At 35.2% G+C, this 11,167-nt stretch overlaps 1 long non-coding RNA gene across 1 annotated transcript; it reads right to left on the reverse strand.

The window, feature by feature from the left end:
• Nucleotides 1-3,548: 3,548 nt before the first annotated feature.
• On the reverse strand, nucleotides 3,549-4,123 carry LOC127853962 (uncharacterized). Its single transcript, XR_008036813.1, has 2 exons — nucleotides 3,980-4,123; nucleotides 3,549-3,645 (listed from the first exon to the last, which is right to left on the reverse strand). It is a non-coding gene; the product is annotated as an uncharacterized LOC127853962 (long non-coding RNA).
• Between the last annotated feature and the right edge of the window lie 7,044 nt (nucleotides 4,124-11,167).

Below are 11,167 nucleotides of genomic sequence, written 5' to 3' on the forward strand. Positions count from 1 at the left end.
CGTTTAGATATGTAGTAAACTGTAATTATGATAAATGTTTATTGAAGCATAACACAGATTCTTGGTGCATATAATCGCGATTTTGATAATATGAATATCAAAATATTGTGTTAAAACACATGATGATACTGATACGTTAAACAGTATGGTATGTTTTTAGTTTTAACGTTGTCTTCTCTGTTATATAAGCAAACGTTCTTAAAGGTAAGTCATGAAAAACGTATAAACAGGGGATAACTCAACGATTTTCAAGTTTATGCACGAAGTAATTATTTTATAACAGGTTGACGCGCCGACGACGTGTAACAGTTTATGACGAGTCTTTTTAAAATAAGCTCCAATGCTTTTCGTTGACAAAACAGTCACATCAAAAACTGTCTCGGATGTCGCCACACTGTATTAAAACATCTATAGATTCTTTATTTAGCAATCAACTGTTCTACACGTATACTGTGTCTAGAACTAGTGTTCCGAATAACAGCAAAATGTCGGAAATTCGCAACTTTTCATTCTACATTTCTTATTATTGAATGCTTTGAGCTTTTATGAGTACACATGTAAAGCTCAAAGTTGTTCCTGATAAGGGTTTGTGTCATGTTAAAAATGATTTACGTATGTCTCTAAAATCGAATTCAGTCAATCTAGTACATCGTAACAAACATAATTTTTGTTACCATCGACATCAATTTGCGGTCATTTGTGGAGAAATAATCAAAACAAACATTTGATAAAAAAAAATGGTTATCAAATCGAACGCCGACGTTTTGAATTTACGATTCGATCTATCATACGGAGGTTCCAGAGATAGTCGATGATTAGACACGAGATCTAGATCGCGGAGGTGTTGCCGGCCTCGCCAGCCGTAGTGGGTGGAGAATAATACCAACAACGGTTGATGTTTGTATATGTAATTTCCCGTGCAGACAATACATGTAAATTAATCTGCAAAAAAAGCATTAAATTATAATATGAAGATAAATGGATTAATGTTAAGAATTAGATGATAAATCACTTCAATATAGCAAACATATAACAATGCAAACAATGCAATCGCATCGACATGTTTAACAACATAATATTATTTCAATATATAAATACTTATAATAATAACAATAATAATAATAATAATAATAATAATAATAATAATACTAATAATAATAATAATAATAATAATAATAATAATAATTATAATAATAATACTAATAATAATAATAATAATAATAATAATAATATTATTATTATTATTATTATTATTATTATTATTATTAATAATAACAGTAATAATAATAATAATAATAATAATAATAATATAAAATACCTGCAGATATATGTAAATATAACTGCTAAATGCTGAGCACATAGAAATGGCGTCTATCTATCTGAGTGCCGCTGTCTTGTTTGAAAAGTGGCGCAATTGATAAAAAATTCCGTGCTCGTGCGCATAAACGGTGTTAGCATGAACTATAACAATAGTGGTTAAACACACTACCAATGCTTCAACTACAATACTAATACCAATTGACAATGCCGACTTAAAGATAGTGGCTTGGAACTTAGAAGATTTCTAAGAGAGAACTTTTAAAATATAAAATCTATATAATCACCCTATGACAATATAATCACCCTATGACAATATACTCACCCTATGACAGAGGATTCCGGAGATAGTCGAAAGCGTATTTTCGATTTCGGAATACTCGGCGTTGTCCTTAAAAAACTTACTCATTTGCAATAACCGTAAACGTGTTTGAAGCTTTGGATAAATATAATAGTTTTGCTGGCACTACATATAATGTAAGTTGTTTTAATTTGCGCATAATTGATACTTTTATGATCTGTTTGTGTATATTGATGCCTTTGTTTATGTTGCTATTATTACCGATTAAAGTGCTGCCTTAATTCTAGGCGGTAAGTTTACATGAAAAAAAAACGTTATCAGTTGCAACCCCAAGCGAACCGAATGATGAATATATGGTAGTTGGATCATTGCATTACATCTCATATTAGCATCAGCATAGGTTGTACTAAGTGAGAGTCCATATGTTAATATTTTATCTGCTAACATAATACTATACTTTGTAAAGGGAAGGTCCGCACCTATTGGTGCTATCATTCGGCACAGATGTGCGTAAAGTAAACAGAAAACAATGTTTATACTTAAGTATGAAGACGTATCTTGATTAACTGTCTGTCTTTCGCTGTTCAGGTGTCATGTTACGGCATGTCTTATATTCCCTATAGTATCGATGACTATCTGCGTGTGCTAACAATGTACATTTCTGTGTCAGCAGTAACATTGCTCCTGGTTTAGTTTGGACTGATAAATCTCGTGAATTGATCCCGTCGACCACTAAAATCCGGATCCATGCGCCCGGTAAACCACTCCATGCCTGATAGGAAGGCAATTGTAAATATCTATCCAAAACATCATCTTTGACAGGTAACAACTGCCTCACTTTCCGTTTGATTGTTGATTCACTTATGTTAAAAATAGAATGAAATATTGTCACACGAATAGGACCGATATCATATCAAAACCATTACAATTTATTTGAATTGTCAATATTGTGTTGTATTTTAATTTTGCTTTGAAATTGAAAACTTGCGAATGTTTCTTAGGTTTCACCCTGTGTTTTAAAAGAAGCAATATCTTTGGTTAGAATATTATTAGAATAAAGCTCTTCTTGGATAGATAAAATTATCGCCTGAAAACAATCTATTTCGAATATACTGCATTGAATCCGATGGCCATTGCAATAAAAAACACTAGTTATTAAGTTCTGAAACCGATGAACATTAGAATGTGGTTTAGCAATAATCAAAACACACTCGGGTAAAACACTTATTACTTAACGGTCCTTTTCATAAGCTTCAGTGTACATACATGTTAATTATAACAAAAATAAACATTAACGCTTAATCCATTGTGTTTATGTTATTGTTTGTTAAAACATGCACGAAAAGCTCGCGCATTTGCGATTTATACATATGAAGCTTAAATAAACGTGTAATGTGTATTTTACAACTCTTTCTCGTCGGAATATAATATTTTAGAAGCTCCTCCGGATAGCGTTTTGAGTTTAAAATTACAAATGTTTAAGATAAAAATAAATTAGTTTACATGCTCAAAATCAAACGATTTTCATGTTTTAGACTTTTTTAGACACGCCAAGATTCTTTCGTGATGATAAAATTTACATTAATACTAAATATGCAGTGATTATTTTTCTCTCTGTTTCGTGCACTTCAGACAAGCGGCATATTGAACTAATGTTCTAATTCACCAAGTGTGTGTGCCTTTAATATAACTTCTTTATCGTTGAAGTAAAAATCCTAAAACTAAGTGAAAGGTCTGTGCGTGATCGTTTGAATGCTGAGGGGAAGGCGAATATTGTCCACCCAACAAAGTCTAGCGAACATACGTACGATGCCAAAGACCACTGAAGTAATTGTCATGAACCAACACAAAGAACTGTACATATACTGTAACTTTATGTACTTTTCCTCCAAATGTTTATTTGGTTAAATGGAAAACACAAAGTCGTGGGTTCTTCTTTACTTATTTCTTTTCAGTTCAGTGTTATATAAATATAAATTAATTCAGGAATACAATCATTCTGATCCGAAGAAGGAATCATAAACGTCCTGCAAATTAACAATAACAAACATATAACACATTATTATAAATATTGCTGTCTTGCTGTTAAATAATATGATATATATGAAAAGTATTTATAACAGCAAATATAACAACAATATATAGATAAATATATTAACAAATGATGAAACAATCATTTGACGCATTAGTACTAATTACAACATAAGATTAATTACAGAATATAATATCTTTCCATAAAAAATAATGTTGTGGCGACCAGACCGACTGACTGACCTAGACATGCAAATACATATCTCAAAACACAAATACATGTGTGAAACACATACATACATATACACAGTTCAACACACATTTACTCACAAATTTATGGAATCTGGCGTCGCAGCGCTTCTTCCGAATCCGTGTCCGCAAGTGATGTTACTCTGCAAGCTATTGTATAATGATACCTAATAATTTAAAGAAGTTTAAAGTTGACAGATGTTCACTAGTCTCTTGACATATTTGTTCTGGCGCGCGAGCTCGTGAAACAATACCGTACATTTACACAAAAGACGTAACCACATAAAACAGGTTACATACAACTTTACTAAAATTTTGATGTGAAATCCACCCTGTCACAATACAACACTACTAGACAGTTGCGACACTGACCGTCCACAAATCCGGCGACATTTATTACAAAGACGCCGGACACTATTGCCAATGTGGAAATAAGGTATTGTGTAATTATCAAAGACACATAATACAAATCGGTAACATACGACTGAAATAAAATTGATATGTCTGTCAAGTTTGCTGTTTGTAATTGTTGCTGTTTTTTGAAAATACAATCTCGTTTGAATAAAAGTCGTACAAACTTATGAATATGTCTATCTTTGAATCTCGTTCGACAAGTGTGTTCGATGGCGGCATGACATATAGATCGTCCTGCCGATTATAACAGACAGCATAAACCTGCGATAAACATAAAACACCTAAAACAACCTGACGTGCAGTACCGCCACATGTTAATGATTTTGAAGCGTCATATTATATTGGAGATCGAGTTGAGTCAAGCATGTAACCAACATCATCTGACGAGGATTTTGCAATCCCACAGGAGCGACCGAGGAGTGAACATGATAACGCAGATATCTAGCTCCGAATAATAATATTAAATATAAAGGTTATTTGTAATAAAATAAAAATAGCTACTTAAGTGTTGAGCTTACAATTTTGGTTTGCATAAACGTCTAAAACGAACACCCGTTAAGAAAAAATGCATATAATACGAACAATATAAAAGTCTGCATATGCCTCCATTGGGATTCGAAATTGTGCATACTTCAATGAGAATATATACATTTTTATCCCATCATCAGACGTGCATTGTCGAAATAAACCACTGTGGAATAAATTTACCTTTATTTCAGCAGTGCTGAAATATAGCTGTCACGCGCGGCGAAGAATGTTCATATTACTCGGAATCAACTATAAAGTTATCATTTTTAGTACAATCGAATCAGATTAAACAAAACAAACAATTTGATACCAAGATGTAATATAGTTTTTACACATAATGCAACTCAAAAAGCAAATAAACATTATTTACAAATATTAAGTGCGCGTACTCGTGACGTCATTATTAATACGTCATACGACACAATGCATGTTGTTTCACGCTAAAGATGCAGTTGTTTAGTGTCTTTTTTTCATTATTTCTTAAAAATCGGGGACTTAGAGGTATGATAAACGAAAAACAGGTTGGTTACTGATCTTTGTGTAATGTATTAGGCTCGACACGATTAAAATAATGAAACAATGTTTGCTTAAAATATCTTTGGGATTTTCCGTCTAGTTCGATTTTCCTATTCTATGTTTAAAGAAATAATTTACGACTAAGAAAATTGATGGGATAAATCGAATACTAGGTCGGTGCCGAATAAAGCAAAGTTTATCTTGCTCGGCACGAAAATCTGAACCACTCGCCAAGGCTCGTGGTTCAGATTTTCTAAGCCTCGCAAAATAAACTTTGCTTTATTCGGCACCGACCTAGTATTCTCTATATACTACACTACAGTCCCGTTATTAAGAAAGCGCATGTGCATTGTGATAGTTCATTTATTTATAAATCAGAAGGATTTGACTATTACAGTAATAATTATTATTATAACATTAATATTTCAAAACAAACACATGCATGTAAAGAAACCGACAAAAAATACTCATTTAATCTAAAAAACTGATATTATAAATTAGGTCAAGGACAAGATCTTGCGCGTGTTAAACAAAAAAAATATGCATTTCAAAATAATTGCTGAATAAAATCTACTGAACTAGTTGCGTTTGTCTATTTGTGTAAAATTTAAAACTGTTATATTGTCCACAGCACTTTTTTTGAATCGGGGTATGACACACGGATTTGTTTTCGCAAGAATAGTCAATCGGAACGCCTTTCTCGATTTCTCAAGTTGGCATTGGCAGAACGTGTACGTCGTGACTAGAGTTGAGATATCAATACGTAGCTTATGCAAAAGGAACATTAAAACAAAGAAGTTATGGGAAGAATATGCGGACAGGAACGTGGGCCGCATTGTCATCAATATCTGAATACAATATTGTGAGATTTGCAATAAATCAAAATATATCGCATTGAAGGGAAAGCCTGTCATCGATTGTTGAGATATAGATATACATGTCCATGTAATCGGCGGTTTATGGTACATGTATTCGCACTTGTTTGGTGTTTCTAATAACTCAGCATTAGTTATGTGAACACATGTTTGTGCGAATTATTAATTTCATAACATTTCTTATAGCCTGCCCGGCCCCCATGACCAAGCACACCGGCGGTAGCCACTGGCAGTTGGCTAATGCTACGCTAAGCAATGCTACAAAGATGAAATACGATGCAACGGTGCAACTGAAGTGTGACGATGGATACTGGTTGCAGAACACGTCAACCCATGGCAACGCAAATACGACCCAAAGTGTGAAGTGCGGATTAAACGGGGACTGGACATCTGCTGAAAACTGTTCTTTGATAGGTATGAATTTATTTGAGCATTGTTTGTCATCGTTTTATGTATTGCAACACCCGTGAAAACATTCGAAAGACGTTTCTGGCTTATTAACGTATAACCGGCACACTATTTTGGCAGGTTTTGTAATATTATATTGACAATAAGTGAGACAATTGAATGGACGTCATAGTCATCTGACGATACATACTGTGCTAGAATAACAATTTTTCCGGTTACATATCATTTGTCATGTGAAAGTTTTTTATTATAAATAAGTTTGGTTATGTTAAAGCTCTAACCATAGTGTGCACACTGATCTTTGCTTTAAGACAAGAAAACCGACAACAGCCATTGTCAGTTGAATAATCCTCCACCCACCGATTGTATACTAAATGCTTTCAATAATGGAACATGATGCAACGTATTATCCGATTTAAATACATTCTACAACGTCTTCAAAACTATCCTCGCCTAAATATTGCACGAAATACACTTTGCAGTCTACACATAAGTCATTTAAAAACATATACGCTACAAGCGTGCAATCCAGCAAGTTAAGCAACAGACAAAGGTCACGCACTCCGCTAAATGCATGAAATTCAGCTATCTATCTGCAATGAATTCGAATTCCGCAATATGCCTGCGTGCAATGCAGCTTTGTAAGTAGTGGGCACTCAAGACACATATCACTGTATGCGTGCAGTGCAGTCATTGAAGAATGTTCGACATAAAGTATAACGTTTTGGCAAAGTCGGCAATGGTAAATGGGATTGACAAGGAGAATCTATCGGTTTAGTGTTAGAACTCAAGGGAAGCGCTGAACTGTCAGGGCTGTATAGCGAGTCGGAGCTGAAACTTAGCCGAAATTGCGCAATCGAGGTTGCACATCGTGAGTGTTCGCCCGAAAGGCAATGATTGACAGGCATTCTTTATACGAAATCTTCGCTAATATGCATATTTGAATGTAATTGTATGGGGTTACTGTCTGTGTACATTCATTGTGTTGTGAGCCATATACACTGTCAGAAAGATTACATGTTCAGACAATACGAACGCCTCTCTAGGATTGCTATACCGCTCGTTTATCCACTTTGATTGAGTAAAAAAGATAAAATATGTGTTACATGTACACACCGGTTATGAGACGAACTTTTGGTAAAAACAAACGTTCTCAACGCATACTATGACATAGTTTGTAAGTGTTATTTTCATATACCTTTAATCTGTATTATCATTTGGTACATGTGTTCGCACTTATTTGCTGTTTCTAATGACTCAGCATTAATTATTTGAATACATGTTTGCGCGAATTATTAATTTGATAAGATTTCGCATAGCCTGCCCGGCCCTCGCGACCAAGCACACCGATGGTAGCCACTGGCGGTTGGGTATTCCTACGCTTAGCAATGCTACAGAGATGATTTACGACGTAAAAGTGCAACTCAAGTAAAACGATGGATACTGGCTGCACAACACGTCAACCCACGGCAAGGCAAATATAACCCAAAGTTTGAAGTGCGGATTAAACGGGGACTGGACATCTGCTGAAAACTGTTCTTCGATAAGTATGCATGTATTATGCATTGTTTGACATCATTTTCTGTATTGCAACACCCGTTAAAACATTTGAAAGACGTTTTTGGCCTATTGGTGTATAACCGTCACATTATTTTGGCAGTTTTTGTAATATTATATTGAAAATAAGTGGGACAACTGAATGGACATCATTGTCAGCTGACGATGCATGCTGTGCAAGAATAGCAATTTTTCTCTGGCTTCATATAATTTGTCTTGCGAAATCTTCTTGTTATAGGTAGGCTTTGGTTATGTTTTAGCTCTAACCATAATGTGCACACTGCTCTCTGCTATATGACAAGAAAACCAACAACATCCATTGTCAGATGCATAATCCTACACCCACTGATTGTATACTAAATGCATTCAATAACAAAAAATGATGAAACGTATTTTCCGATCATAATTCATTTTGCAAGGTTTTCATTATCTGCCTCGGTGCCCAAATATTAAACGAAATTCAGTGTGCATTCTAAAGAAAATGCATATCAATACTTACACTTTACACGCGTGAAATCAAGCTATTTAAGCAACAGGCAAAGGCCACGCACTCCGCTATATGCATGAAATCCAGCCATCTATCGGCAATGAATACGAATTCCGCAATATGCGTGCAATGCAGCTATTACAATATTAAGTATTGGGCAATGAAGACACACTCCACTATATGCATGCAGTGCAGCCATTGAAGAATGTTCGACATAAAGTATAACGTTTTGGCAAAGTAAGCAATTGTATATGGGATTGAAATGGAGAAACTATCGGTATAGTTTTATAACTCAAGAGTTGCGCCGAACTGTCAGAGTTGTATAGCAAGTCGGAGCTGGAACTAAATCCAAATGGCGCAATCGATGATGCTGCACATCGTGAGTGTTCGCTAGAAAGGCAATGATTGACAGTCATGCTTTATACGACAATTTCGCTCATATGCATAATTCATTGTGTTTGTATGAGATATGTGTTGATGTACATTCGTATTTTGTGCGGGCTATTTACACTGTCAGAAAGATTACATGTTTGGACGATACGAACGCCTCTCTAGGATCGCTATACGGCTCGTTAATCCGTTTTGATTGAGTAAAAAAATAATAATATGTACACACCGGTTATTATACAAACTATTGGTAAAAGCGTTCGTTCTCATCGCATATCGTAACATAGTTTATGAGTGTTATTTTCATATTCCTTAAATATATATTTTACTAATTTAGTACATGTGTAAGCACTTGTTTGTTGTTTCTAATAACTCAGCATTAGTTATGTGAACACATGTTTGCGCGAATTATAAATTTCATAACATTTCGCATAGCCTGCCCGGCCCTCAGGACCAAGTACATCGATGTGAGCCACTGGCAGCTGGGTAACGCTACGCTAAGCAATGCTCAAGCGATGAAGTATGACGCAAACGTGCAACTCAAGTGTAACGAAGGATACTGGTTGCAGAACACGTCAACTCATGGCAACGCAAATACAACCCAAAACGTGAAGTGCGGATTAAACCGGGACTGGACACCTGCTAAAAACTGTGCTTTGATAAGTATGAATCTATTTGAGAATTGTTTGACATCGCTTTGTGGTTTGCAAATCCCAAAGAAACATTCGAAAGACGTGTCTGGCTTCTTAATGTAGAACCATTACACTTTTCTGGCAGTTGTTGTTATATTTTTTGACAATAAGTAAGACAATTGAATGGACATCATAGTCAGCTGACGATACATAATGTGCAAGATTTTCCATTTTTCTGGTTTCTTATCATTTGTTTTGAAAGTTTCTTATAATAGGTAGGCTTTGGTTATGTTATAACTTTAACCTTAGTGTGCACACTGCTCTTTGCCTTATGACAAGAAAACCAACAACAACCATCTTCAGTTGAATAATCCTACACCCACCAATTGTATACTAAATGCAATCAATAACGAAACATAATGCAACGTATTATCCGATCATATTACATTCTGCAAAGTCTTCAAAATTTGCCTCGTTGCCCAAATATTGCACGAAAAACATTTTGCAGTCTACACAAACTTCATTGAAATAAATACACGCTACACGCTAGCTGACCCAGCTATTTAAGCAACAGGAAAAGGTCACGCACTCCGCTATATGCATGAAATCCAGCCATCCATCGGCAATGAATACGAATTCCGCAATATGCGTGCAATGCAGCTATTTAAGTTTTGGGCAACTAAGACACACTCCTTTATATGCGTGCATTGGAGCCATTGAAGAATGGTCAACATAAAGTATAACGCTTTGGCAAAGTCAGCAATGGTATATGGGATTGAAATGGGAAATCTATCGGTATAGTTTTATAACTCAAGTGTAGCGTTGAACTGTCAGAGCTGAATAGCGAGTAGGAGCTGGAACTTAGTCCAAATGGCGCAATCGATGATGCTGCACATCGTGAGTGTTCGCCCGAAAGGCAGAGATTGACAGTCATGCTTTATACGACAACTTCACTTATATGCATACTTCAATGTGATTGTATGAGATTAGTGTTGATGTACATCCATATGTTTTGTGGGCCATATACACCGTCAGAAAGATTACATGTTTGGACGATACGAACGCCTCTCTAGGATCGCTATACGGCTCGTTTATCCGCTTTGATTGAGTAAAACATATAATAATATGTACACACCGGTTATTATACAAAATATTGGTACAAGCAAACGTTCTCAACGCATACTGTAACAAAGTTTTTAAGTGTTATTTTCATATTCCTTAAATATGTATTTTACTTATTTTGTACATGTGTAAGCACTTGTTCGTTGTTTCTACTGACTCAGCATTATTTATGTGAATACATGTTTCTGCGAATGATTAATTTCATAACATTTCACATAGCTTGCCCGGCCCTCAGGACCAAGCACACTGATGTGAGCCACTGGCAGCTGGGTAATGCTACGCTAAGCAATCTACAGTGATGATTTACGACGTTAACTTGCAGCTCAAATGTGATAATGGATAC

The sequence above is a fragment of the Dreissena polymorpha genome, chromosome 12, assembly GCF_020536995.1.
Source record: "Dreissena polymorpha isolate Duluth1 chromosome 12, UMN_Dpol_1.0, whole genome shotgun sequence".
Classification (NCBI taxonomy): Eukaryota; Metazoa; Mollusca; class Bivalvia; order Myida; family Dreissenidae; genus Dreissena; species Dreissena polymorpha.